The 26,349-nt window shown below is 41.6% G+C and overlaps 1 protein-coding gene across 14 annotated transcripts in view; it reads right to left on the bottom strand.

Annotated features, from left to right (window-relative positions):
* The window catches only part of Ldb2 (LIM domain binding 2), a 335,390-nt gene that overhangs the window by 31,706 nt on the left and 277,335 nt on the right, over positions 1-26,349 (bottom strand). The window lies entirely within an intron of this gene.

Here is a 26,349-nt window from a genome sequence, read left to right as displayed (position 1 = left end):
GACCGGATTCCCATCAATAGGTAAAAGGCTGAGTTTGGCCACACCCCAACCCCAGCAGGTGGGGGATGGGAACCAGAGGCAAGTGGATCTGGAGAGTTGATGTCAGTCAGTCTAGCCAAAAAAATCCAGATGCAGAGATCAGCAGGTAAAGGTATCTGCTATGCCAAGCAGAATGGCATGAGTTTGGTCCCCAGGACACATAGTGGAAGGAGAGACCTGACTCCTATAAGTTATCTTCTAAAAAATATCTACATTTTTGCATGTGTGCACACACACACACACACACATGCACACGCATAAACACACACATCAGAAGGAGGGGGAGGAGCATCACTGTACTGAATTGGTCATTGGAAGGAATTAGGAAAAAGGTACCATGTGGGCCAGGGGAACAAAGGAACACATCTGTGAGAGAAAGGAGGAAAGTTTGAGAAGAACTACAGCATAGTCTTCACCGGCCATCCTCTCTCTTTCCCTCACTGTATCCTCTAGTCCCAAGTTAAAGTGCAGAACAGATGTTTCTGGAGGTCTTCACAGAATCTAGGACCCTGGGTTTCCTCTTGATTCCCCACAATGCATTCCAAGACACAGCAGATAAAGAGATAATCATCTCTAACTACAAATGCTAGCCTTGCACTCTGGGGTTGTATTAACAGCAGGCTTAGTACTTTCCTTCCAACTTTCCCCGATGGAGAATTGAAAAGACACTTTGAGTAAAGGCTCAGAGTCATCAAAACCTGTACACGATCAGCATAAATGTCTCATTCTGGATGAATCGACTTCAATTATATATTTAATTCAGCTGAGAGCTCCCCAAAGAAGAGTTACTCTGTATTCACCAGCAAAAGTCTCCCAGACAACCCTCCTGGGGAAAATGATTTGGCAAAAATTCATGCAACCATTTTTATATGAATGCACAAAAACTTGAAGGTTATTAAGTCCCTGCTCCTGACAACCCCTGCAGTTACAAATAAAGCAACTAATGAGAGGGAAAACTAGCCCACCGCCTTATTCCTAAAGCCCCAGCCATCTTTATGCAAGAGCGCCATGACAAATGATACTTCTCACCTTCCTAACGTACCCCTTCTCCCAGTATTGATTTAGATGGATAATGTGACTACAAGTGTTAGGCCCCGGAGCTGGTGATTGCCTCTGGCACCCATCGTATGAAATTTGGGTGAAATTTCTAAGTGCCAAATGGAATCATCACACTGGGCTAAGTTGAGCTCAGCAAGTGAATTTATAAAAATTAAAAGGGCTGAGCAGTAATGCTCACACACCCATTTGTCTCATTTTTCCTCATTAACATTTAATTGAAATGAACTCTGGTAACTGTAAGGAAAGTCACATTATTTTGTGCCAGCAGATAAAAGAAGGTGATTTTTTAAAAAGCATCTAACACTTCTTGAATTGGGCATGTTACACTATTTTGTAACTGGTGTCTGAGAAAACATACTTATAAATATAATACCAACAGAAGAAACATCATTTCCATCAGAAATTAGACATTTACAAAACATAAGTGTCTGTGTTTGAAGCCACAATTAAAATAGCTTCTGCACGAATTCTAAAATGTGAATCGCCCCCCTACTATGTAAAACTAATTTAAAGGAAATGGAAAGTCAAAATATTGTCATCAGAAATAATTACTTTCTATAGACAGAGTCATTCATTTATCTGCCACTTCGATATATTATGTGAGAGACTTGATACAAATGCACTCTTATGTATGCATCAGAGGGTCCAGCAATATAAGAACATGATAATGTCTTCATTGGGTTCTTGAGGCTCCTGGTGTGTCTAATGGAATTGAAGAGCTCCTAAGTGGTGTGACAGGACTGGCTAGCAGGAATTCCTCTGTGTAGCTCCTCTTTTCTATCAGTTCTGTGCAGAATGAAAGGACGGATCCATGCCAAGATCACCAGAAACCTCCCTGTGAGTTCTACACTTCTCTGTGGTATATGACATTGTTTTGCATCCCTTCTTGAGATAAACAGAACTGCTTCCTGCCTCTGCAACTTTTAGGTCTTTCTCTGAGTTCCTTCTCTCCTCTGATGGCTTCTCTTTGGTCTTCTCTCAGAGGTCATTGGTTCGTTCTCCCAATATTGAGCCACAAAGGTATCTGCATTCATGCTTTGGGACAAGATTGTGGAGAGAATAACATTGAGTGAAGCTTCACTAAGGTAAGCAAGTGATCTACCCAAGTTCTGGCTTCTGTAGCCTATTAATGCCAGGAGTCTGAGAACAAGGCCCTTCCCAATAATTATGGTAAGAGTCTAAGTAAGATGCTTCAGACTGTATTAAGTGTGTACCTTAAAGTCAGCTGCAGACAGTCCCCCTTTCACAGTGCTGGAAGGAGTTATTGCAAACTTCTGGGAGAGAAAAGACATCAATGATGTTCCCAGGACTATAACATTGGTGCTATAATACTGACCTGCCAGCCACCTTTTGACCAGTAGCGCAATAGTAGTCCAGCAGACATGGGGGTATCCAACACCCTCTAATCTGATCTGAGGCCTGCTTTGTAGGAGATTTTCCCTGTTTGGTATCATAAACCATGTAAAAAAGCCATGACTTGGGATTTTATAAGTCCAGCAGGGAACCTACTAATTTTATTTCACTAAATGATCATGTTAGTAAACAATCTTAATATTTATGTTTATACCAATACATTTATGTTTCTCTTAAACCTGGTCAGAGAAGACTCTTTTGCAGTGGTATTTGTCAATGCAGGAATTCATAAGAGATCAAAATTCTGAGAGTCATTTACTGTGAACCACAATATGTGGGTCAAATGTCCCTACCCCCATGTTCAAGGAACATCTAGGAAGAGTAGACAGGAGAAGAGAGTCTTCTGTCAGCTGGGAGCTGGCTGGTGCATGCTTGAACTTACAGCAGGTGTGGTTGCCTGCACAAGATGTGTACAAGACAAGTCAGCCAAAATTCCAGTCTTGATGGGGAGAATATTCCCAGGCCTGACCTCTAGCTGAGGAGCTATTTGCAGATGACGAAGGGGAAAGAAAGTCACTTTTCTGTGGGGATATGGCCACTGGAACAGTACCCATGCCTCCGTGGATGGCCTCAAACCCGTGTGCATAGGGTCAACACTAACTGCACTCAGGGAGGTATTAACAACAACAACACAGAGGACATGGAATCAGGAAGAAGACTGGCTTTTGGGGCCTCAGGAGGGAATCAAAGGGGGCTAATTGGGGTGAATTGTTTAAAAACAAACAAAACCAAGAACAGGACAGATATACATGGAATAACAACAGTGCCTTACTTAGGGTTCCATTTTTTTTTGACAAAACACCACAACCAAAATTAACTCAAGAATAAATGAGCTTGAACTCCTGGAACCCAGTTGCAGAGAGGGAGGAGTGACAAACAAATAGGTCAAGACCAGGCTGGAAAAACCCACAGAAACAGCTGACCTGAGAAAGTGGGAGCTCATGGACCCCAGTCTGACAGCTGGGAACCAACATGGGACCAAACCAGACTCCCTGAATGTAGGTGTCAGTCAGGAGGACTGGGAAGTCTATGGGACCTCTGCCAGTGGAACCAGGATGTATCCCTAGTGCAATAACAGACTTCAGGAGCTCATTCCCCATGGATAGATACTCCCTTAGCCCAGAGACATGGGGGACAAGGCCCTACCACAAATGACTTGACAGATTTTGATGATCCCTCATAGAAGGCCTCATTCACCCTGGGGAGTGGATGGGGGGGGGAGTCTGTGGGGAGTATGGGAGGATGAAAGGAAGAGGGAACTGGACTTGATATGTAAAAAAAAGATTGTATCTAATTTAAATAAAATTTATTTTTTTAAAAAAATATATGCTCTCATTTCATTGTACAAATCTCAGGTCACAAATCCACTGTTGAGGGAGTCAGGGCAGGAACCTGGAGGCAGGAACTGAAGCCGAGGCCATGGAGAAGTCCTACTTACTGGCTTGTTCTCCAAGGCTTGCTCAGCCTCCTTTCTTACAGAGCCCAGGACCACATGTCTATGAGTGGTACAACCTTGTGCTTGTCCTCCCACATCAATCACTGTGTCAAAAGTGCCCCACAGGCTTATGGAGACATTTTCTCCATTGCGGTTTCTTTTCCTCTAGCGTTGTGTCAAGTTGACAAAAAAGCAACCAACCAACCAACCAACCAAATAACCCAGAAAAATAGCCATGCGAAGATGGAGGAAGCCTGGAGTTAGGCCACTGCCAGTTAAAGGATTATTTGAATATTGCTGGATCACTGAAATGTGGAATTGACAAGGGAAGGTAACAGGCTAGCCCTTCAGAGAGAGCTTGACCCTGCTAACATCCCAGTTTTGCCTTGTGATGTTGAGACAGTAAAAATTCTGGTTGCTTTACTTCCTCAGTGTGTGGGAAACTGTCACAGCAGCCCTTTTGAAATTAATACTAAAAGGATAGATAATAACACCCTAAAGCCCAGGTGAACTGAGATACTCTGCACAGGAAAGTTGACATACTGCTAACATCCTCTGTAGGCAGTTAGGATCTGGGAGCACCCAAGAAGTCTACATACCAACTTCTGTTGGTATTTGCAACATTGAGAGTCTACAGATTCATTCTTCCATTCCCCAAAGCTCCTTTTTTCTGTCCTATGAATCCACCCTATGTGCTACAACTTTCCCACACACTTTCCAGGCCTTACTGAAGCTGGAGTGATGGGAGATGTCATTCTGTATATGTTTCTCATACTGGTTAATGAATAAAGCACTGTTGGCCAATAGGAAAGCAAGATAGGTGGGACTAGGAGACGAGGAGGAAAGAGGAAGTAATAAGGAGGAGCCAAGATGGAGAGTCAGGGGAAGAAAGAACCGCCAGCCGCTTCTCCCTGGTAAGACCAGGTGGAAATACATAAAAATGGGCTAATAATTAAGACAGAGCTAGCGGATAAGAAACAAGTAACTGGGCCAACAGAATTGTATCTAATACAGAGTCTCAGTGTGTTAATTGGGGCTGGCGCGGTGGCAGGTCAAGACCGGTGGTGGCAGGCGGAAAAACCCTACTCATTACATTGGAGTATAATGATCTGTTTATGATCTCCATCCTCAGACACCTTCAGCTCTTCAAACAAGGGACTATGTTTTCCTCCTGCATACAGTGGATGTTGCAAGGCACCTCTTTGAGATGAGTAACTTTTTGCTTTGGGCGGCTTTTTAGCAGCTGCTGTATCCCTTCAGGCTCTGAATGACAGAGACGCCTGAAAGTGAATCTTAAGCACCAAATGATAGCCCCCACCCCTCTTCACTATTAGCTGCAAGCCTTGTGGGATAGGTGACAGCCACTCACTATTTAGATTTCAACAAAACACAACACCCTACCATCTACTGATGGATTACAGACAGTGCACACATTCAACAAGGAAACAGTAGAGCATGCCAGTGGTGGCAGAGGAGAAGCCAGGGAGATTAACGACAAGGAATAGGATTTCTAGAAAATCAAGGGCAGCAAGTGAGACCCTAAGCAAATGAGAAAATTGAAGTGTGACATTTTACCTTATGAAGACATATGAGAATATCAAGGTATTTGTCATTCCTGAAACCAGCTTTATACACGTGGGACCTAGAACCCACACAGGGATTTGATATCTGCCATTCTGCTTGGAAGGTTCCCTAGAGCCAACAAAGCATTTTCAACATCGGAAACATTTCAATAATGCCCCGTCTGTAGGTTCTGTAGGTTCTAGGGCAGCTCAGCGTTTTAGTGTTGACCAGAAAGTGGAGGTAGAGGTCAAAGCCAGTGGTTATCACATGTCCCCTCATAATAAGATCCCTGGTTGCTCTGTTTGGAAGTGGAAGGAGTGACTGGGATCGTAGGAAGAGACTCTTCTCAAATCTCACATTCAATCTGCTAGAGAGTCCTGCTGAGTCAACATTTTTCAATAGATTCAGGACAATGTTCTCCACTCCAGTCACCATATAGTGAGTATCTAGATGGTTATGAGCACCCATGCCTGTTTCCACCCTTAGCTGCCTTCCACCTGTCTTTCCACACAGCAGCTATGGTTTTCTGAATCATACTCAGCCAGAGCATGACAACCCCGCAATAGTACCCTAGTCAGACCCTCGGCACCCCTCTGCGGTGGACAGTGTCTTCTGTGCTTAGCATAAAAAGTTATTTTCTCATCAAATCTATGCCACTAAGCTCAAATCAGAAGCAGGAGTAGGGTAGACCCTTGAAATCCTGTCACTTACTCTGTAATAATCACAAAATCCTTGGTAGTTAGTAGAAGTGTTAAAATCAACTGCAAATTCAAATGACTTTTGAGTTGCATGGGAAGCCAGCCCATTCAGGCATATTTTTTGTTAGAAGTATTTTATTCTACTTGACACCCTAGTTGGATTTCTTAGACAAAGGGGTAACCTTCCACTTGTGCGTGCTGGCTTTGGAAATAAGCCCTCACTCCAAACCGATTCTTTTCTTTCTTTCTTTCTTTCTTTCTTTCTTTCTTTCTTTCTTTCTTTTCTTTTCTTTTCTTTTCTTTTTTTTTTGCTCACTTGTTTTTTCAGGTGAGTTAGATAAGCACCCAGAACAGAACCCTTCCCATCTGTACAACTGGACAAGGTGTCCTTTGGGAAACCGCAAGCTTTTATCCTGAATTATATTCATCTATCTTGAATCCTGTTAGGATATTCCTCTCTATAAGAAATGTGCTTTATAGAATTAACCTCCCTCATTCTGGAATTTCCTTCTCCACCACCAATAAACCACCAGTGACATTATTTTTCTCTTTTCCTCAACGTTATGGATTTCTGGGTAGTAACAAATGTAACTCATTCATCTTTTTTCCTCAGTACCTAATTTGGTACAGTTTGTTGAATGAATGAGCAAATGAATTCCCAGGAGCAGACAAGGTGTGTATCATAAATGGAAGCTTGTCATGATTTTATTTTCCAAGAGATTTATCTTTGTTATGGTAAGTCATATCAGTGCACTAAAGGGGAAGTGAACACTAAAGTATGAAGGAAAACAATCATAAAAATGATTTGATATTACTCAGGGTGATTAAAAATATTCAGCACTAAATACTGACTAGGATGGTAGGATGGGAACTTCTCTGAACTTGAGGATTATAAATGGTCACAAGCCTGCAGGAAAGGGCACTGTGGATGAGCATCATTTGTCCATGTTTCTACTCCTGAATGAATGCCAGAGTGAAGGAATGGGTTAAAACAAAGAGAATATAAAACAATGAAGAAAATAAAATAAAGGGTAGGCAGATTTTATAATAGTTTCCAGAATCTCAGGTATACTAGGCAACCCACCTAAATATTTCTGTCTCTGTTGTACAAGTCACATGTGTTTCATTCACTCACTCCACTCATTCACTCATTAACTTAATCACTCATTCATTCATTTAACACATATGTGAAAGCAAGACTTTACTGTTTACAGACTTCTCTGGTCTTGGGGATAGATGGAGTGAAATCTTCTATTTGACTTAGCTACTGTCCTTTGACATTGCATTACATACTTATATCTTCTCCAATTCCTGAAGCTGATGATGGAGAATGTTTGCTATTGTTTGTGCTTGATGAGTAACAAGGGCTTGGTAAATATGATTACTCATGGGATATGTTGATGGATTAATCAATGCATTTGAGATGATGTGTTCAGAGCATTAAGAATGCCATCGCTCTGGTTAGATTTTTGTTGCTGTGATAAAACTCTCTGATTGAAAGCAAGTTAGGGAGGAAAGGGTTTTAGGATTTTTCCCCTTCTTTTGGCTTCCACTTCCAGGTCATAGCCTATCACTGAGGGAAGTCAGGGTAGGAGCTCAAGCAAAACTTAAAGGCAGAAACCATGGGGAGGCCCTCTGCTTGCTGGTTCACTTTCAGCCTTAAGGTTAGCTATTTTAGAAAGCTCAGGACAGCCTGGACAGGATCGTACCTTGTCAATTAATATTAAAGAGTCCGTCACAGACATGTACATGGCCCATCTGATCTGGATAGTTCCTCAATGAAGGCCTCCCTCTCACATTGTTCTGGGCTCTGCCAAGGTGACAATTGCAGCTAACTAGGACAGCTGTAGTCTACTATTCCAATTTCTTTGAATTTTACTCTTAATGTTCCTGATCATAATCTCATTGATAAAAATTTATTCTTACTTAAACCAGTAGACTATACATAGCCAAGCTTTATTTCTAACTTTGTATTCAACTACTCAACTAATTAGAAGTCAATCTTCTTCCCTCCACCCCCTCCAGCCAGGCACTGGAGAGACTAAAGAATTACTGGACACAGCTTAAGATGTTTAAGGTGGTAAAGCTGCTCTACATCCTATGATGGGAGATGCCATTCTATAAATATGGTTCTCATACTGGTTAATGAATAAAGCACTGTTGGCCAATGGGAAAGCAAGATGGGCGGGGCTAGGAGACAAGGAGGAAAGAGGAAGGAGTAAGGAGGAGTCAAGATGGAGAGTCTGGAGATAGCAGGACACCAGCTCTCTGGTAAGATAAGACCACGTGGAAATACATAGATTAACAGAAATGGGCTAATACTTAAGACAGAGCTAGTGGATAAGAAACAAGTAACTGGCCAATAGCATTATATCAAATACAGAGTCTCAGTGTGTTAATTGGGGCTGGCGCAGTGGCGGGACAAGACCAGCAGTGGGAGGAAAAACCTTACTCCTTACAGTCCTACTGTAATAGTGGGTTCATGTCATTGTACATTTGCCCAAGTTTGTCTAAAGTACTCAACCAAGAGTGAATCCTATCATAAACCAAGGGTGTGGCTGAGCATGATGTATCAATGTGGGTTCACCAACTGTAACAAATAGATACACTTAAGGGGATGATGTGGGGGAGAATGGGTGTGCAAATATAAGCAATTTCCATACTGGTCAATTTTGCTATTAGTTAGTGATGAAGGTGAAAAACAAACAAACAAAAACACTGAGGGCTGGCTCCACCTACAGAGATTCTTATTAAACTGGGTTGAGTCTTGTCTGAGCATCTTCCTCCCACATACCACCCAAATGATGCTGATATTTAGTAGAATTAAGAGAAACATTACTTTAAATGAAAAAAAAAAAAGTTCAGATATGGCATCTCACCTGCTAAGCAACCTTCTTCAGTGATGGGAAATTCTGTAGCATAGAATTAACAAGCATAGCTGGCTTGTTAATGCTCCACCTGAATTTCTAAATGTGTCTTCTAAGATTTCATACCTTAACTCATTTGCATATGTATAAGCACATACATGAACATATGTGATCACACACGTTCATGTTTTTAGCATATAAGGTATTGTTTTCTGTTTCCAGGTCTTTAAACATTCTGTTTCTTCTGCCTGGAACAGTCTTCCTCTCCTTCCTTCACTACTTAGTTTCTACTTATTTTCAAAACTCATTGGAAGTCCGTCTGCCAGGGAGATTGTTCTGGGCTCACTGAGCATTCTGGGGCATTTCTGCAGCTACCCTCCTGATTAGAAGGCATTAACATTCAAGGTGCTCTGAAACACTGCACGTGTTCCAAGGCATCCGACACTGCACTGACATCAGCCCCATATCTCAACACTCTTTCACCTAACTCTCCACTCCAGCTTCTGTCCTTCCCCATTCTCTTTCTTCAATGGAAACTTTGCCAGGATGGATGTCTTAGTGCCCCCTCCCCATCTCCTCTGCTCTCTCCTGTCATTAAAATCATCAAAGTCTAAGATCTCCGTTTAAGCAGCCCCCTTCTGTGGATGCCTTCTGAGATCTGTCCTACACTGAAGGCCAGTTTCCACTTGTTATACTCACTGTTTCTCTCCTGACTCTGAAATCATGTACACATTTTGGTGAGAGTACATGACACCTCTCTCTACCTGGCCACAAACCCATGAGAGCAGGGACATGATTTTTCTTAACCATCACTGTACACAGCCTCTAGCACCACACCTAGTTTCCAGCCATATCCTTTGAACAATGTGAGAGTGAATGAATGCCAGGCACACGTACGTGCTTAATAATTCACTCATTATATTACAGCTATGACTGTTGAACTCAGGCAGCAAATCTTTGTTTTTACAGTCTCCAGGCTTTGGCTGCTAGGGAGCTCTTCCCAAGATCGTTTTGTGTATTATCAAAGCTAATGGCTATTCCTTGGGCTTCATCTCATAATCAATTCTTAAAATGTATCAAAATCGTCTTATCTCCTTCATAAACCCATGAACAATAAAGACTGTTTATTCACATCGCCATTACAACAGCTAGAAATTGCCTAAAGCCTCTGGGAAATTAACAAGGAAATAATGGTTTTGAGAAGGGTGAAAGACCTCTAATAAGAGAAAACCTAACTGAACATTTGTAGTTAAAAGTTGAATCAACTACATGTAAATATAACAATGGGGAAACACAACTGCCATTACTTTTATTTAAGTGAGTCACTCTTGTACTAACTTACAGGGTGAAGTGAATCAACCTAACATTTTTTTAAGCAGTGAAATCTATCTCAGAACATTATCTGGATTCTGCTACTGGGAGTGGAAGTCTGTGGTCAGGAAAACTAAAATGATCTGTATTAATCAGGTTTCCAACCAGCCATATTTGTGCATAAGTGTTTTCATACACAGAAATTGTTATAGAGAATCATGTTAATACTGTGAGAATATTTTCCTAAAATTGCAAAAGTTTCACCAGCTGACCACATTCCCCCAGGACTCCAGACACTGGTTTTTAGATATGTCTCCAGACTTCAGAAATATTTCTTTTGTAATATATATATATATATATATATATATATATATATATACACATACATATATATGTGTGTGTATATATGTATATGTATGTGTACATATAAATATATATATTATGATTCAAAAAGTTGTTTTGGTTTATGGTAAAAATTCTAAATCACTGTGTTAAAACCATTTTTAGCCATCTATCCAGATATCTAGATACCAAATATCTCTTTTAGCAGAGATGTCTATGAGGTCCCTGCAGACCCGAGTGTTAGGCTGTTATTTCAGATGATAAAATCTCTAGTGTTTAAAGATGTTTAGATCACACCCATATAATCTTGGCTCCAATAATTCTCAATAGAGGACATAATAGAATAAGTGATGTCACTCTTCGGGGCACTATGTCTCTTACTTTTTTTGCCCTGTGGCCTTGATCCATAATCATCTTCATGGTTTTAACTGAAGGAATTCAAATGTTTCACAAGTCTTTATTTGATCACCATTTAAAAACAACTCTGGATGTCTAAAAGGTCTCCAGATCCAACAAGTGAAATAATGAACAGAAGAACTGTACACCTCCCCGCACCATGTATTCCATTACCCCACACTCCCACAAGTGAAATTTTTTATTTTTACTTAGTGAAGGCAGCCAAAATCCAACGTGCTCTACAGGCTGAAAACCAATGGACAGAGACAGCATCTCTTCTCTTGCTTTCCTTGTAAATTTAGTCACCAAAGTGAATTAACTTTACTCTCCTCAAATATTTCAGGTGCATCTTAATGAATGGCCCCCTCCAAAGCTTTCTATTGCTTAACACTTTTAAACATTAAGAATTGTATTCATTCTGTGTAGGAAACTTCTATTCACATAAAAGTATACAAAAGGTATAGCCTGAAAAGGAAAAATTGCCAGGAAGTCATTCTTCCCTCCAAAAGCTCCAAGTTCAGATGGTTTCACGGGGTTAGAAATATCTAACATAAAAGGGAAAGTCTACAATTCCTTTCAAAAGGAGATACTGTCAATGTCATCCAGGTTTTTATGGAAAAGGGAAGAAGAAATGTTCCTAAAATATTCACAAGTAATCATGAGAATGTCGGAAGTCTCCATACAAGAAAATAAATAATTTTATTAAATTTTTCCTTTGAATATAGAAATGGTAAATGTTAGCAATATTAATATTTAATGTGGCCAATTAACAGGAAGAGATGCACTGAACTAGCAAGATTTGCTCCAGTGAAATGTTGCTTTGTCATCAAGAAAGCAAGATGGAACATTGTCTAGTGTTTTACAGTAGAAAACAACCCATGTTGTGTGAACTTGTCCACATTTTTCTAACCTCTGTGAAAACAAGGTTCCTAAGGTGTAGTGATCATGGCAATAATAGATTAGCTTAGGCAATGACTAAATGAGTTGATGCATGCAAAGAAATTGCAATGCTATCGTGAATATCAATTGCATCAAAAAAGCATTGCTTGTTATTATGTTTAATCACACAGAAAAAAATAATGCAATCTTCTTAGATACTAGAAATACATCTGATAATATTTAATACCATTAAAAACTTCTATATAGCTCTTAATAGAGTAAAGCAAGATATTACCTGAATATGAGAAATGAGTCTAGCTCACATCATGAGCTACTGTCCGGCTAATGAAAAGGCCCAGAGCATTACTATTAAATTCAGACACTGAGTGAGTATGTTAATTACACTGACTGTCATTTAACACTTTTAAATGGTGTTAGACAATATAACTAGAACAAAGACAGAGGAAAAAAATACAGGAATAGAAAAGGGCTTGATGAAGGTCTTCATCTGCAAAAGACATAATCATTTAGCTGGAATACCCAAGCAGATCAATTTAAAACATAAACACCATTAAAATATTTTTTAAAAATTTTAGTTTAGTGTTTATGTGAAAAATAAGCATTTCTTAAGAATCCTAGAAAAATATAATTGCATTCTACTAGATGCAAAACATGATAAAATGACAGTACTCTTAGAAATGCAGTGTCAGATGAAGAATGGAACGCCAAACTAACACAATATGTATTGAAGTCCAAAAATGGACTCAAGTCCTCAGTGTGCTATAGAATATGCTAAAAGTAGCCTTTCAAACTCAGGAGAACAGTGTGTATTAATCCATAAGTGGTGTGTAGACAACTAAGGAGCTAAAGAGATTCCTCACTCGTCGTAACTCTTTCCTTTTGAGGAAGATTGATTACTAGCATAAAAAACAACTCCTCAACTTAAAAAGGAGCCTTACAAGACACAGAAGAATAGCAGAAGAATAGTATATTTTATCATTACCTAATAGAGGGCTATTACCAAACACAAAACATTAAACAAAAGGCAAGGGGAAAATGCTGTTTCATAAATGTATGTATGTATGTATGTATATATACACATATGCATATGTATTATACAAATGTATATATATGTATAAAAAATATATATGTATATATTATACAAATAGCGTGTGTGTTTCTTTCAATGAATAAAGCAAAAGAAACTTCAAAACTTTAAATTTGTAATCTCAATTACATTACAGCTAAATCACTTATGTAAAATACAAACCCCTATTTATAATACACATAGAGTGGAGCCAGGGGCTATAGCTCAGTGGCAGAACACATGCTCACATATGTATATACACGTACAAGAGAAAGAACAGGAGTCCAATAGAAAATGAAAGGAAACGCAAATGTCTCAGCTCTAAAACAACTTTCACTCATGTGCACGCGTGTGTGAATGTCTGGTACAGGTGGGCAAGTACTAGTGGAGTCCAGAGGAGGTTGTGAGACCCTCTGGAGCTGGGGTCCCACAAAATTGCAACCCATCTAATGTGGGTGGCAGGATTTGAGCTGGGATCCCTTGGAGGAGCAGTATTTATCCCTAGTATAAGAATGGACTTTGGGAGTCCATCCCATATAGAGGGCTACTCCCTCAGCCTAGACACATGGGGGAGGGCTTAGGCCTTGTTCCAAATGATGTGACAGACTTTGAAGACTCCTCATGGAAGGCCTCACCCTCTCTGGAGAGCAGGAAGGGGATGGGGTGCGGATTTGTGGGGGGGGGCAGGGGAGGGAGGAGGGTGAGGGAACTGGGTTTGACATGTAAAACAAACTTGTTTCAAACTTAAATAAAAAAATATTATAAAGTTTTAAATTTATTGTGTGTATTCATATATGTTATGTATGGGCACACATGCCTAGGTACGGTACTCATGTGGAGGTTAGAAAACTTTTGCGGAATTGGTTCTCTCCTACATTTTTGTGAGCTCTAAAGATCAAATTTGGCTCACCTTACTATATGGCAAGTGGTATTACCGGCTGAGAGACACTCATTGAACCCAAACAGACATTTTCATACCCCGCTGTTAAAATAGACACTTGATATACCCACTATGCTGAATAACTTGACAACATCTATCAAAAACTACAATGCACACCTTTTTATCTGGCAAATTGACTTCCTGGATTATTTCTCCTACAGATTTAGTTCTTTTATTTGTCTCTGTGCAGAAGTCTAATATTAAAGGTTATTTGTACATCACTATTAACAATAGAAAGGAAATAGAAACTACCTGAGTATCCAACATCTAGTAGGAATAGCATACATTATTACATAGCACTAGAATGACATCCTTCCCCTATGAATTCATGTGTGTGTGTGTGTGTGTGTGTGTTGAAAGCAATATATGATAGAAGACACACCGATTATGCTGAAAGGGAAAAAAAGCCACAAATCTCATAGTTGCAGATGTCTCTAGGGAGGGAATGAATGCAGAGTATAGGAATTTTGTATATTTTAAATTTTGTGCTACATGCTCAAAATATACATTATTTTCTAAATAATAGGGAGACAGGTAAATTATTGGCAATACTTGGCAGAGTTGTCTTTGGTAAGTGGCTGTTACATGTCCCATTGTGACATTGAGTAGGAGTTGGGTGAGTGTGGTGGGCAGTGGGAAATCATAAAGCCTGGAGTTTTTCTATCTGGTTCTTATCATTCTCCCTTAGATATTAGTGTAAACCAAATGAAATAACCAATAGTTAATGGTTTTGACCTGTAAAAATAGCAATTTCATCAACTGAGTTCAATATTATTTTCATCTGTGCAAATTAGTTTAGAAAGTGATAGTAATGAGAATGCTGGCTGTCACTTTGATTGTTCCTTGTCACTTGAATCTACATAGTTTGTAGATGTGGAGAGTGAGTTGGAATAATGGGGACACTGACCGGCATGAATCAGCTTGTATCACATGTTCTGAATAGCGAACAGCTTGAATGGAATTGCAATAGATTTACTGGGGCTCTTGTTCAAAGCTCACTGATCTGTGAGGTAATACAGTGAGAGTTTAGGCAACAGAGGTTAAGGCAGTGAAGGAGTGAGGTTTGTTTCCAGAGATTCACCCAGCTGAGTAAGCATGTCAGTGTGTATAGCCTTGTTTATTCTATATCCTTAGGTAGATGACATCCAACCTCTTCCATGCCACTTTACAGGATAGGAAACATGTCTCTTTTACCTCACAAGTCATAGTTAATAGATACAGCATAGTTAGTGTTGACCACTGCCAGGGTCTTCTGCTCATATTGTCTCCAAAGAAAGCACTTTCTTTCCCAATTTCCACTGTCAGCCAGATCCAAGGGCATGAAGCTCAGGAGGGTGACCCAGTCTCTGCCATTTTGCATGTTTATGAATTTTGTTTATCCATCTTGGGGACGCTTCCATTTTTCTATCTATGATGGAAGATGTCATTCTATAAATATGTTTCTCTTATTGGTTAATGAATAAAACCCTGTTGGCCAATAGGAAAGGAAGATAGGCCTGACTAAGAGACAAAGAAGGTTCTGGGAGATGTATCCAAGGATTCAAGATGTAGGGACCTGAGAAGAGGACCAGATCCTCTCTCCAGTAAGATAAGATCATTTGGAAACTCTTAGATTAATAGAAATTGGTTAATATTTAAAACAGAGTTGTCCAATAAGAAACGCTAGTAACAGGCCAACAGTTTTGTACCTAATACAGTGTCTTTGTGTGTTATTTGGGGCTGACATGTGCGACCAGGCTGGCAACAAAATGGCGCCTACAACATGGGTACTAAAAACTTCCACTTAAAACTTAACGAAAGCTTAAGAAAGGATTTTTAAAACAAAATAACAAAGACAAGCAAGTCTTCTTGGTAGCAGCATTTTGTTTTCCCACAGATGGTCTCTATTTTGATAGAGACAAGCAGAGACTTGCGCGGCTCCTTTAAGGAAGATTTCCTGACTCGACATAAGGGGCAAAAAAGCTACAGGGTTCTTTTTAAGAAACCCTGCTAACAATTCAGTGGTGTGTATGAGCAGCTGGCAGTGTCAGGGAACGCATCTCCAAGCCGGCAGCTTGTGCTTGATGGCAGCATAGACCAAGGTGGTGAGCATGGCTCTCAGTGCTGGCAGTAAATATATCCCTGACATCTTGGATAGACAGTGGCTAAAACAACTGTGGCTTTCATTTGAGCAATGTTTAGCAGTTAAAGACTTGTGACCAAAACAAGATAAAAATTTGCAGTAAAGACAGATTCAGATAAATAAAAACCTCCAAAGGTTTACAGTATGTTAAAAAATATACATATGCTTGGGAGAGAAAAAGAAACAGGATAAAGTGGTTAAAAGAAAGAAAGAAAGAAAGGAAGGAAGGAAGGAAGGAAGGAAGGAAGGAAGGAAGAGAGTAGCTGGGTGTGGGGGCACATGCCTTTAATTCCAGCATTGGGGAGGCAGAGGCAAGCAAATCTCCATGACTTCAAAGTGAACCTCTTGTACAGAGAATTCCAGGGCAGCCAAAGGTACATAGAGAAACTCTGTCTCAATAAATGAAACACACACACACACACACACACACACACACACACACACACACACATATGCAAAAGAAATAGAGTAATAAAAATCCATGTAGAGATGGAAAATCACAGAGTCTGGATACTGTATGCTATTGTGTTGTCTTTGAATTGCTCAATTGCTAAGGAAAGAACAACAACTGCTAAAATACACTTGATAGTCAATGCTGCTGAATTAATCCAATTTGTATATTTAAAAAATGCTTTGACTTCAAAATTTAAGTCTAAGGGCAGATTACTGGAGAATTTCCACAGAAATTGAAAAGCTGTAGATTCCTTCCAGACTAACATGGTTTGATCAAGCAAGACCCCCTGAAGCAGTGTCCCAGGTGTTCCACCATTCAAAACAGCTGGTACAAGCTGCAGACTACTATAGCCAGGATTTCTGCATCTTCTTAGGATCCCCGTGACAGTGCCCTCTGTCAGCAGGAAGCAGTTGAAGTCTGGTGTATGCTAAATCTCTCAATTCTCCCCTGTCTCATAAATCACACTGGCTGAGCTAGAAGGAAGATGGAGGAATTAGATGCTGTACAAAGGAGACTTTCAGTATTAGGCTACATTTAATCAAGGAAAGTCTTAAAGGAGGTGAGAAACAGTGTTCATGTTTCTCATGAAGCAGGCATATGTCCTGCTGTATAGAAAATGTACTCAATAGAAACCAGAGCATACACAGTCATACAGTATGTGATTAGCACATTCTGTGAATAGAGAGAATTGTAAATAGAGAAAACCAAAACATAGTTCCCTTAATATTGCTGTGTAATGCACTGACCCTAACCAATTTATGCAGAAAAGGGTTTATTTGTCCTCATTTCCACATTGCAATCCATTATTGAAAGAAGTTGGGGTAGGAATTCAAGGCAGGAACCTGGATGTAGGTACCGATGTAGAGATCACATAGGAGAGCCGCTTACTGGCTGGCTACTCATGGTTTTCTCAGCCTACTTTTGTATAAAATCCAAGACCAGGGATGGTATCACCCACCATGGGCCTGGTGTCTCCCATGTAGATCACTAATTAGGAAAATGTTCTACAGGCTTGACTATAGCCTGATATTATAGAGGCAGTTTCTCAATTGTGGTCCCCTTTTCTCAGATAAACGTAGTTTAACTTGTGTCAAGTTGAAAGAAATGTAAGCAGGACAAACAGACATGCAAATATGGAGGAAGATGACAGTTAGGCTACCATCAGTCAGGGGATCACCAGAGCCAGAAAAGACAAGGGAAAGTTACAGGTTTGGTCCTGCTAAAAACCTGATTTGGCATCCAGATGCCAACAATAAAATTCTGATGACCTCAACTCACTAAGGTATGGCAAATGGCCCTAGCAGCCCCTTGAAATTGATGCATCCACCCAAATCAGAAGTTGGGGTCTGCTTTGTTACAGTGATTACAGTCCCACAGCTCCATCTGGACATGTCCTGAATGTCACACTTGGCATCTTAGAGCCATCCTCTGCTCAAGATGCACACTTAACCTAGAGCTCATGCCCACCTCCTGCTGCTTCAGCTTCCATTCTGGAGACTTGACATTCACATCCCTATTCACGTGGATGCTGGTTATAGGGGTGGCAGCAAGATGCAGTGAGTGCCGAGCCCCATTCTGTCTCCCATTTACTGTTACCACTCAAGACTGCTTGGCTTCCGTTCTTTATCTTCAGCTTCTTCGCCAGTCACTCAACCCTGTCAATTAGTTAGTCTTGAAGTAAAAGATTATTAGGAAACATGGAGGCGCAGGAAAGGTAGCCAGCTGTCCAGGGTTCTACTCCTAATGAAGAGAGCCGATAGAGCACCAGGGGCCTGCTTTGAGAAGGAACTTGGTGTGACAGTGTATTGCTCACTTTTCTTCTTGTTGTGACCAAACACCCGACCAGAAGCAACTCAAAGGAGAAAGGGCCTATTTTGCCCTTGAAGGGACATAATAAGGGAATGCTTGGCAGCAGGAGCAAGAGGTAGCTGAGCATGCATAGGAAGCAGAGAATGGACAGGAAGTGGGCCCAGGCCATAAAACCTCAAGGTTGCTGATTGCAATTACTAAAGTTTAGGTTAGAACCCATACGGCATTGCAGGCCCCTCTTTGTGTGTGTGTGTGTGTGTGTGTGTGTGTGTGTGTGTGTGCAATATGTTGTCACTGGGAAGCATTAGGCAGATGGCTTTAAGGTCTCCCTCAGGGATGATTTGATTTTGGTTTCTGTTTTTAGAATACATGTGCAAACCCCAGCCAACATAGGGACAACTGGATGATGACAGAAGGCCTGGAAGCTTGGTGTTACGGGAAGTCAGAGATAGATGGGGATTTGAGGCATACTGGGATAAATTAAATCCTGGTTCTGACCCCATCATGCTTTACTCTCTGGGCAGTTTCCAGTGTCCTCCACTGTATCTATGGGCAACACACAAAACAAAGCACTCTGGGTGTCTCTGAAGGAATGACTGGGCTCACCCAGGCCTTTAGTCCAGCAGTGCTCAGAATAAGGTTCTTGCTGTCTGATAAAGTGGAGGGATGTTGGCTAACATGAGATTCCAATCCAGTTTGAGATTAGCCATCTGCATGAGGCCAGATGAGTGCTAGGTTTCGTTCAAGCCTTAGTTTATCCTTTAAAAGGAACCACAGATAAGCCCTGGTTAGCCCCCACCCTGAGGCTATTGTGATGATGAAAGCAACCCAGATCTGACTCTTCCTGACTGGAGGGCCCAGTGACAGTAGTCTATTGCACAGCCTTCACTACCAAGTTGTGAGCCTTCAAAATTTTACTTCTTTATATTAATTACAAATTCACAGCCATTCCCAACCTTACTTCCTTGATGAAACACAGAAGTACCAGCCTGTTTGTGCCTCTCTGTTCACATATGGCCTGCTATCTCTCTGTTCTCTGAACTCTCCTGTAGATAGAGGACAAGGCCGCAGAATCCAAACAGGTATGGTACGGAATGAACTGGAGTTTCAGGTGGACAAGGAGATGGTGCAGAGCAGAGTGCAATGTAACCGGAAGTTAAACAAACAGAGAAACCTTGAGTCTGGTAAGGAGGTAACCTGTGAACTAAGCCCCCCTCATCCAGTTTCTTCTCTCAATTTAAATTCAAAAAAGCTCAAAATCTCTCCCTTTGTCCCCTTCCTCTCCCAGTTTCCTCACGCACATTTCCCCCCCTCCTCGGATAATTCCAGAAAATTGGAAAGGACTATTTTCCGAGAGAGTCAGCTCAGGGCCCCATCTTGCACTTAACTTCACAACCCCCAGCCTTTCCTTAGACTAACCGGCAATTTCCCACCTTGCCATTGGCCTTGATTTTTAGTGACTTGTTTAACAACATTTTTCTCCTCTTTTCCTGTGTCTGAGACTGGGAAATTGCTTTCTTGAGTCCGGGTCCCACTTGTACTTTTGGGACCAATCACCCATGGCTCTGGAATTGTTTTCAGTCAAGATGACTCAGGTGGCACACTGTTTTTGTTTCGCTGTTTGGCTATACATCATACTTCATGTGATTTATTATGATATATTTTATGTATGTATTTATAAATAAGGTATTCTAATGGCTGCTCCCTCCAGCCTGACTTCTGAGATCACTGCTTGTTAGATGCTACAATGTGTCTAAGTTATGGTTATTTCAATTCTTTAAGGGTTAATTGCTTGCATTTCCTTGCCACGCAGTCACGTGTACTGCTTTTCTATCTCTAAATGCAATTAAAAGTGCCCTTTGGGTATTCAAGGTTTTGCTCAGTCTCTGTGTGAAATATCCCTGTGTCTTCGAAGGGTCCCCTCAGCCTCCTCTCAGATAGGGCTTTTCTCTGAAGGAAAGATGAAGGAAAGAAGGGGGAGAAGGGGAGGAAGCAGCAGGGGTAGGGAGAGAAGAACAAAGGGGAAGAGGAGGAGGAAAACTGGGGGGGGGGTAGTGGGAGAGGGATGGGGATGAGACAGGAAAGGAACAGGGAGAGGAGCAGGAAGGAGGAGGAGAAAGAGAAGAAGGAAGAGGGAGGGGGAGGAAGAGGACTCCGAGGAGGAGGAAGGGGTGGGGTTAGTCACACTGGGGTTTCAGACACTGGATCCTTAGCTTTCAAAGCCTCAGTCCAGCGCTGGCTCTGGAGTCTGAGTCATCCTTACGGAGGAGCAGAGCAGAGCCTTGTAGCTCTAAATTCTTGAAGGTGCTACGACCTGGTTTCCTCTGTTGGATTGTAATGTTGAAATGGGAGTGATATCCATTTCAGTGTTTACTAGGCCTATATAGGTTCCTCAATAATTAATAGAATCGTGGGTCTCTGAATCAGATTCATCCATGTATGTTATGCCAGTGACTGCCAATCTCCTATGGTGCATGGTCTTCTAGCCTTTAACCAGCAGCCACCCATCAGGGGAGTACGACAACCCTTGGATGTCTGTGTAATTCAATCAATAGCATAAGTGCCAGGGTCACGCATTTGTTTGTATCAAAAATGCCAAGTTGCTATGGTAGTTTTAAAGTTCTCATTTTCTAGCCACAGCCTAACTCCATAACAAATAGCTGCAAGCCTGCCATGACCTATGGATCAAATTTTGAGAAACATGCTTTAGTCCTCTGGGGATCTATAATATGCCAGGCACTGCATAAGGCATGGGAGATTTGCCTGGGTGGGTTTGGCCTCTCCAGAATGTCAAAGCTTTGCTGATGCTCTGTCTAAATGCATGAAGCAAGAAAAGGGCAGCCAGCATCCCCGTCTGGTCTGTCGGTCCATCTTAGTCCCCGTGTGGGGTACCTGCTCCATCCTCAGGCTTATTGTGGCATTTAGGTGGAAAGAGCTCCTTCACTTATATGATCAAGGGATGTATTTGGCCAGGAGTCAAAGTCTTACAGAAATAGGAAACAAGAAAACACCTCAGCAGGATTCCAATGCTGACCCAGCCACACTCAGTCTTCTGGAGGCTGCTTCATGTCCTTCTGTTGGGGGTCGTTTTCTGAAGTTAATTGCCCAGTAATTCTAGGCATTGGGCTATACTCCCTATGCTGTCAGAAGAGATGACTTGCAGGGAGCAGTGTTCTTTAAGGCACGACAACAACAGCAGCAAAATTCCTCATTTGTGTGGGGATTTAAAGGGACAGGATCAAAAGAAAACAGGCCACCACAACCACACACAAGTGGTCCTGCATCCTACAGGCTTTCCTGCCCACTCCGACTTGCTATCCTTCATCTGGAAAGGGAAGTTGAAGCTTATTTAAGAACAACAATAGAATAAAGCCTGTAGATGATATTGAAGAGCTGCAAAAACAATGATTGTACATTTGCGACAATAACTGTATTCAGAAAATGTATTGGTTCCTTTTCTCATTGTTTTGATTACGGTTTACTTTGACTTACAGTTCATCATAGAGGGGAAAGTGTGGCAGGTGGAGTGGAAGTAGCCAGTCGTGTTGTGTGTGCAGCTAGGGAGCAGGGTCAGAGACGTGAGGAGCCATCAGACCTCAAGGTCTCTCCCTCCCTCCCCCCACCCCCGTGACCGACTTTCTCCAGCAAGCCCCCACCTCTCCAGAGGAAGACCAATCTAAGGAGGACACCAAATGCAAGGGAGTGTAACCGGCTTCCTGGAGTACACATTTAGAGCTGTTAAAGTACTCTCCACATACATTATCACTGCAACCCTCACCGGTGACACGGATGCTGTGACACATAATGGACATAGCCATTCATGCATGCAGAGGGCCAGGCTCTGAGAAGTTAAGGCACTTGATAAAATCATGGGGAAAAAAAAAATCAGTGGCAGCCCCGGAAGTGGAGCTCTAAACGACTGGACAATATGTGACTGGTACTTAGAGCCTTCTTCGTACGTCGGGTTCTTATGAAGTAAAGTTCACCAGCCCTCACGGCATTTTTCTGCGACAACTCATTCCTAATCATCAGATGAGGAACCCGAGGTTCAGGGAACTTAAGCAGCTTGCTCAAGACCACATAGATGAGTGAGGAGCTTGAACTCTAACCCCCGTCAGGAAACACGTCCAAGAGTAGCATGTGTAAAGGGGTTCAGAGAAAGCATTAATGACAGTAGCAACTTGACAATTACGTCACTTTTCACTTTAGACAATTAAATAAACATTGTCATCATCCATACTGGGGTAGCTGTGGCTATTATAGTGGTTAATATGATGCATGGTTCACTAAATAACAATTAGAAAACATATGTTGGGGATGGAGAGAGGGCTCAGGGATTAAGAGCACTTGCCACTCTTGAAGAGGATTTAAGTTCAGTTTCCAGCACCCACAACAACCTATAACTCAGCTTCAGGGATATCTGATACTTGTGGTCTCCATAGGCATCTACACTCACTTTCACATAGCCCAACATACACATACATAAATAATTTTAAAAACCTAAAATATAAATATTTTTAAAAGGAAGTCACATGCAAGAGGATTCCACAAAAGCAGAAATTGTGCATATGGATGGATCTAGAATCAGAGAATACAAAAGGAATATTTCTTAGTTAGGATTCAGGATAATAATTGTCTTAATATTCTGTCAAGTGTAACATTTAAAGCACAGAATATATATCATAGCTGCTAAGAAAACCAGGCCAAAGGAAATAGACAAAATAATTATTCACTTAAAAAAATCTGCTCTTCAGAGTGGAAAAATGCATTCCCAAAATAATGAGGGAGGGGGCAATGACATTTATTGTAAAAATTTATAATGAGAAAGAGCAAACAGAAATGCTAGCGAATAAAAATTTGAAGCTGGAAATTCAGTTAGGAGCTTTAAGGGGGAATTTTACACATTTGAGAGATCTAGAAGTTCCTTTTATTTTTCAGTACAGTACAACCTACTTCACTGCTGCTTAGTTTCCATGGTGAAATTCTAGGAGTGACTTTGAAAATTAATCATACCATTTTGTGTGTGTGTGTGTCTGATTCAAACTCAAATCTATCATTTAACAAACCGTCTGCTAACTCTTCACTCAAGTGACATTTCCTTGGAACTTAGGAGTTTGCGCATTACTTAGACCATGGAGCAAGAGACAGGGGACTAAAGTGATGCTTTGTAATGGGACCTGCCAAGAATCCCATTACAAGGGAGCATTTGCTGAGGAATCCAGGAATGCCAGGGAGCAACCCTCATGGGAAGTGACAGGAGAGAGGGATCTGGCCTGGGAGGCTTAGATGTGGAGGCAAGGGCAGAAATTGTGTGACCAGCAATGAGACAGACGGTGTAGAGGCCTGGAAAGAAGAGAGCATGACCAATTTGCTGTCTGCATCTCTCTTTCCATCAGTACCAGCGTCCATTCTGCAGAGTGACAGAGGTGTGCTGTGAAACACATGGATGCTCTTGCAGGCTGCCTCATTTCAAGTGCTGCCTAGTGCTGCCATCTGATATGCAAAGCTGGGTAACTTACTTCACTTACATCTCCTATCCATATCTTATTTCCTCCTGAGGATAGTGACCATTGACAGGGCTCTTGTGAAAGAAACTTCTAGTCTTCTAGGTTGGGAGCTGTGTGGCACAGGATCTGGCACACAGTCAGCCACACACTGACATGGTACCTTGAGAGCCCCTCACCCTACTCCCCACCTTCACCAAAGGGTTCCTGTATTCAGTCAGGAAAGAGGGTTAGCTCTTCTTCCTTCCACCTGCACTGTCTCATGGACTAAAAGTACAGGACAATACAATGTGGTGACCTGGAGAGGCTTCACTACCCAGAGAAAGTTAAACCATTTACAGATAAATTGGGAGAGGTGGGGGGAGCGGGGGAGGAAATTTTGGCCTTTGTTAATCTACATTCAAAGCAGCTAACAGATGTCACCAAGAGTCTGCCTAAGGATTAGTCAACAGTCTGGAACAGACTGCCGAGTTCCTGATCCCAATGCAGGCCAGCTAAGGACATAGCGTGGAAGGCATTCCTTCTCAGAGGGGGCATCTATAGCTTTCACTTCTTCTGGTCCCTGATGAGAGATAATGCCGTGGTGAAGGACAGCTATGTGGCATCTGTGCATAGGACTGAAACAAACCCACAGTCCCCAGGTGCACTTACCCATCTACAGAGCCTGCCACACCCAAGCAGGGCTCATTCAGAATGCAGAGTTCAAAGGTTTGGGGACATAGCTCCAGGTACCCTGGCTGAGGACACACATACTTCCTACCCTCCTGGGCAGGTTTGGGTTTCCTCTGAGCAGGCAGAGTTTCAGGACTGTTATGATCGTGAGGGTGATGGATGAGTTGATGGGAAGCCCAACTGATTCTGGCTTTTGCCAAGCCTGGTTTTGGTTCCAGGGCCTCTAGGCTATGGAGAGGATCTTCTCTCTTAACCCAGAACCAGGACTCTGCCAGAACTGCCTCAGCACTAAACACTTTGCCCAGTCCAACAGCCAGACCAGACAAGACCCACCCTCTCACCCCTTCTGGCCGCTCACTGGGAATGATGACGATAAAACCTGCTAAATGCTCATATGGCTTACATATACATATGCCTCATCTTGTGTAAATTCTGTTTTCCATACTGTGGAAAGTTTCTGCACTTTCCTTTGACGTTCATGTTTTCATTTTTGCCCACTCCACTCATGAATCACCTTCCACATGAAGCCTTCTCCTGAATGATTTCTCTCCCTGAGGTATTTTTTGGAATACCTGGAGACTTCCATTGAGGTATTTACCACTCAGCAGTGTCTTTTTATGAGTCTCTCCCCTTAGGGATGAATTTCTTAGGGGCTTTTTTCTTCGTTATTTTCACTGTCTAGAAATGTGTGAGTGAAATGGTACAGTACTTTCACTGCATAGAAGAGTGAGCCTGGCCAAAACCTATTGCTTTTCAACAGGTGCAAGGCTTGTACACAGAGCACAGTGGCTACAAAACAGAACTCACAGACAGAGTAAATCGGTGGGCAGAGAAGCCAAAGCGTCAGCTCTGTGCTAGGAGGGGAACCCTGGTGAGACAAATTGCTGCACAGTGAGGAGATAATGTATCAGGGGCAAAGTGGCCACCACTTTCTCAGGATTCTGGAGTACAATGCTTGTTTTGTGAATGAAACTAGATATGCCACTGGTGACTTGACTGTTGGAATTCTATATTAAATTGGTATGACGGCTGTAACTCTTTTAGAACAAATATGGAGGCACTTACTATTGTATAGGTAAGGCACGTTGTCTAAAACACTTAATATTTAAAAATAAAAACTATTTATATCAAGAAACAACAACAACCAAAAAAAAAAAAAAACCCAAACCCATGCCATATTAAATAGAGACTTTGTAAGTTTGTAAGACCTATAAATCTGAGTTGAATTCTTCCTGAAGACTCTAGCCCTGGCTACTTGTCTCAAGTGGCATGCTGATTCGCTTAGGAGGAGTTGAGTCCAGGGTGAACATATAGAGGCAGTGAACTGAAACAATGCCACATTAGAAAGTGGACACATCTGCAGACTGGGTACTGCCGAAACATCTACAGATTAAGGACGTGACTTCCTTTTGAGTAATTAATTCTCAGAGTCACACAACTGTATGAGCAAACTCAACCCTACCTAAGTATAGACTTGATGCCTTGTTAATCATTGTTAATTAAGCCACAACTTCTACCATTACTACACCTACACACCTACCCACACACATACACACACACACACACACACACACACACACAAACATGCACAAACACACACACACACACCACACATTGGGGGAACATGGAATATACATCTGTGCTGTGTATAGCTGGTTTGCTAATTTAACTAACTAACTAACTAACTAACTAACTAACTAACTATTATCACTTGGGAATTAATCCAGGGCCCCTCGTATGCTAGGAAAACACATTGAGC

Source organism: Phodopus roborovskii, unplaced genomic scaffold, assembly GCF_943737965.1.
Source record: "Phodopus roborovskii unplaced genomic scaffold, PHOROB, whole genome shotgun sequence".
NCBI lineage: Eukaryota > Metazoa > Chordata > Mammalia > Rodentia > Cricetidae > Phodopus > Phodopus roborovskii.
This window is presented reverse-complemented; position numbering and strand designations above follow the sequence as displayed.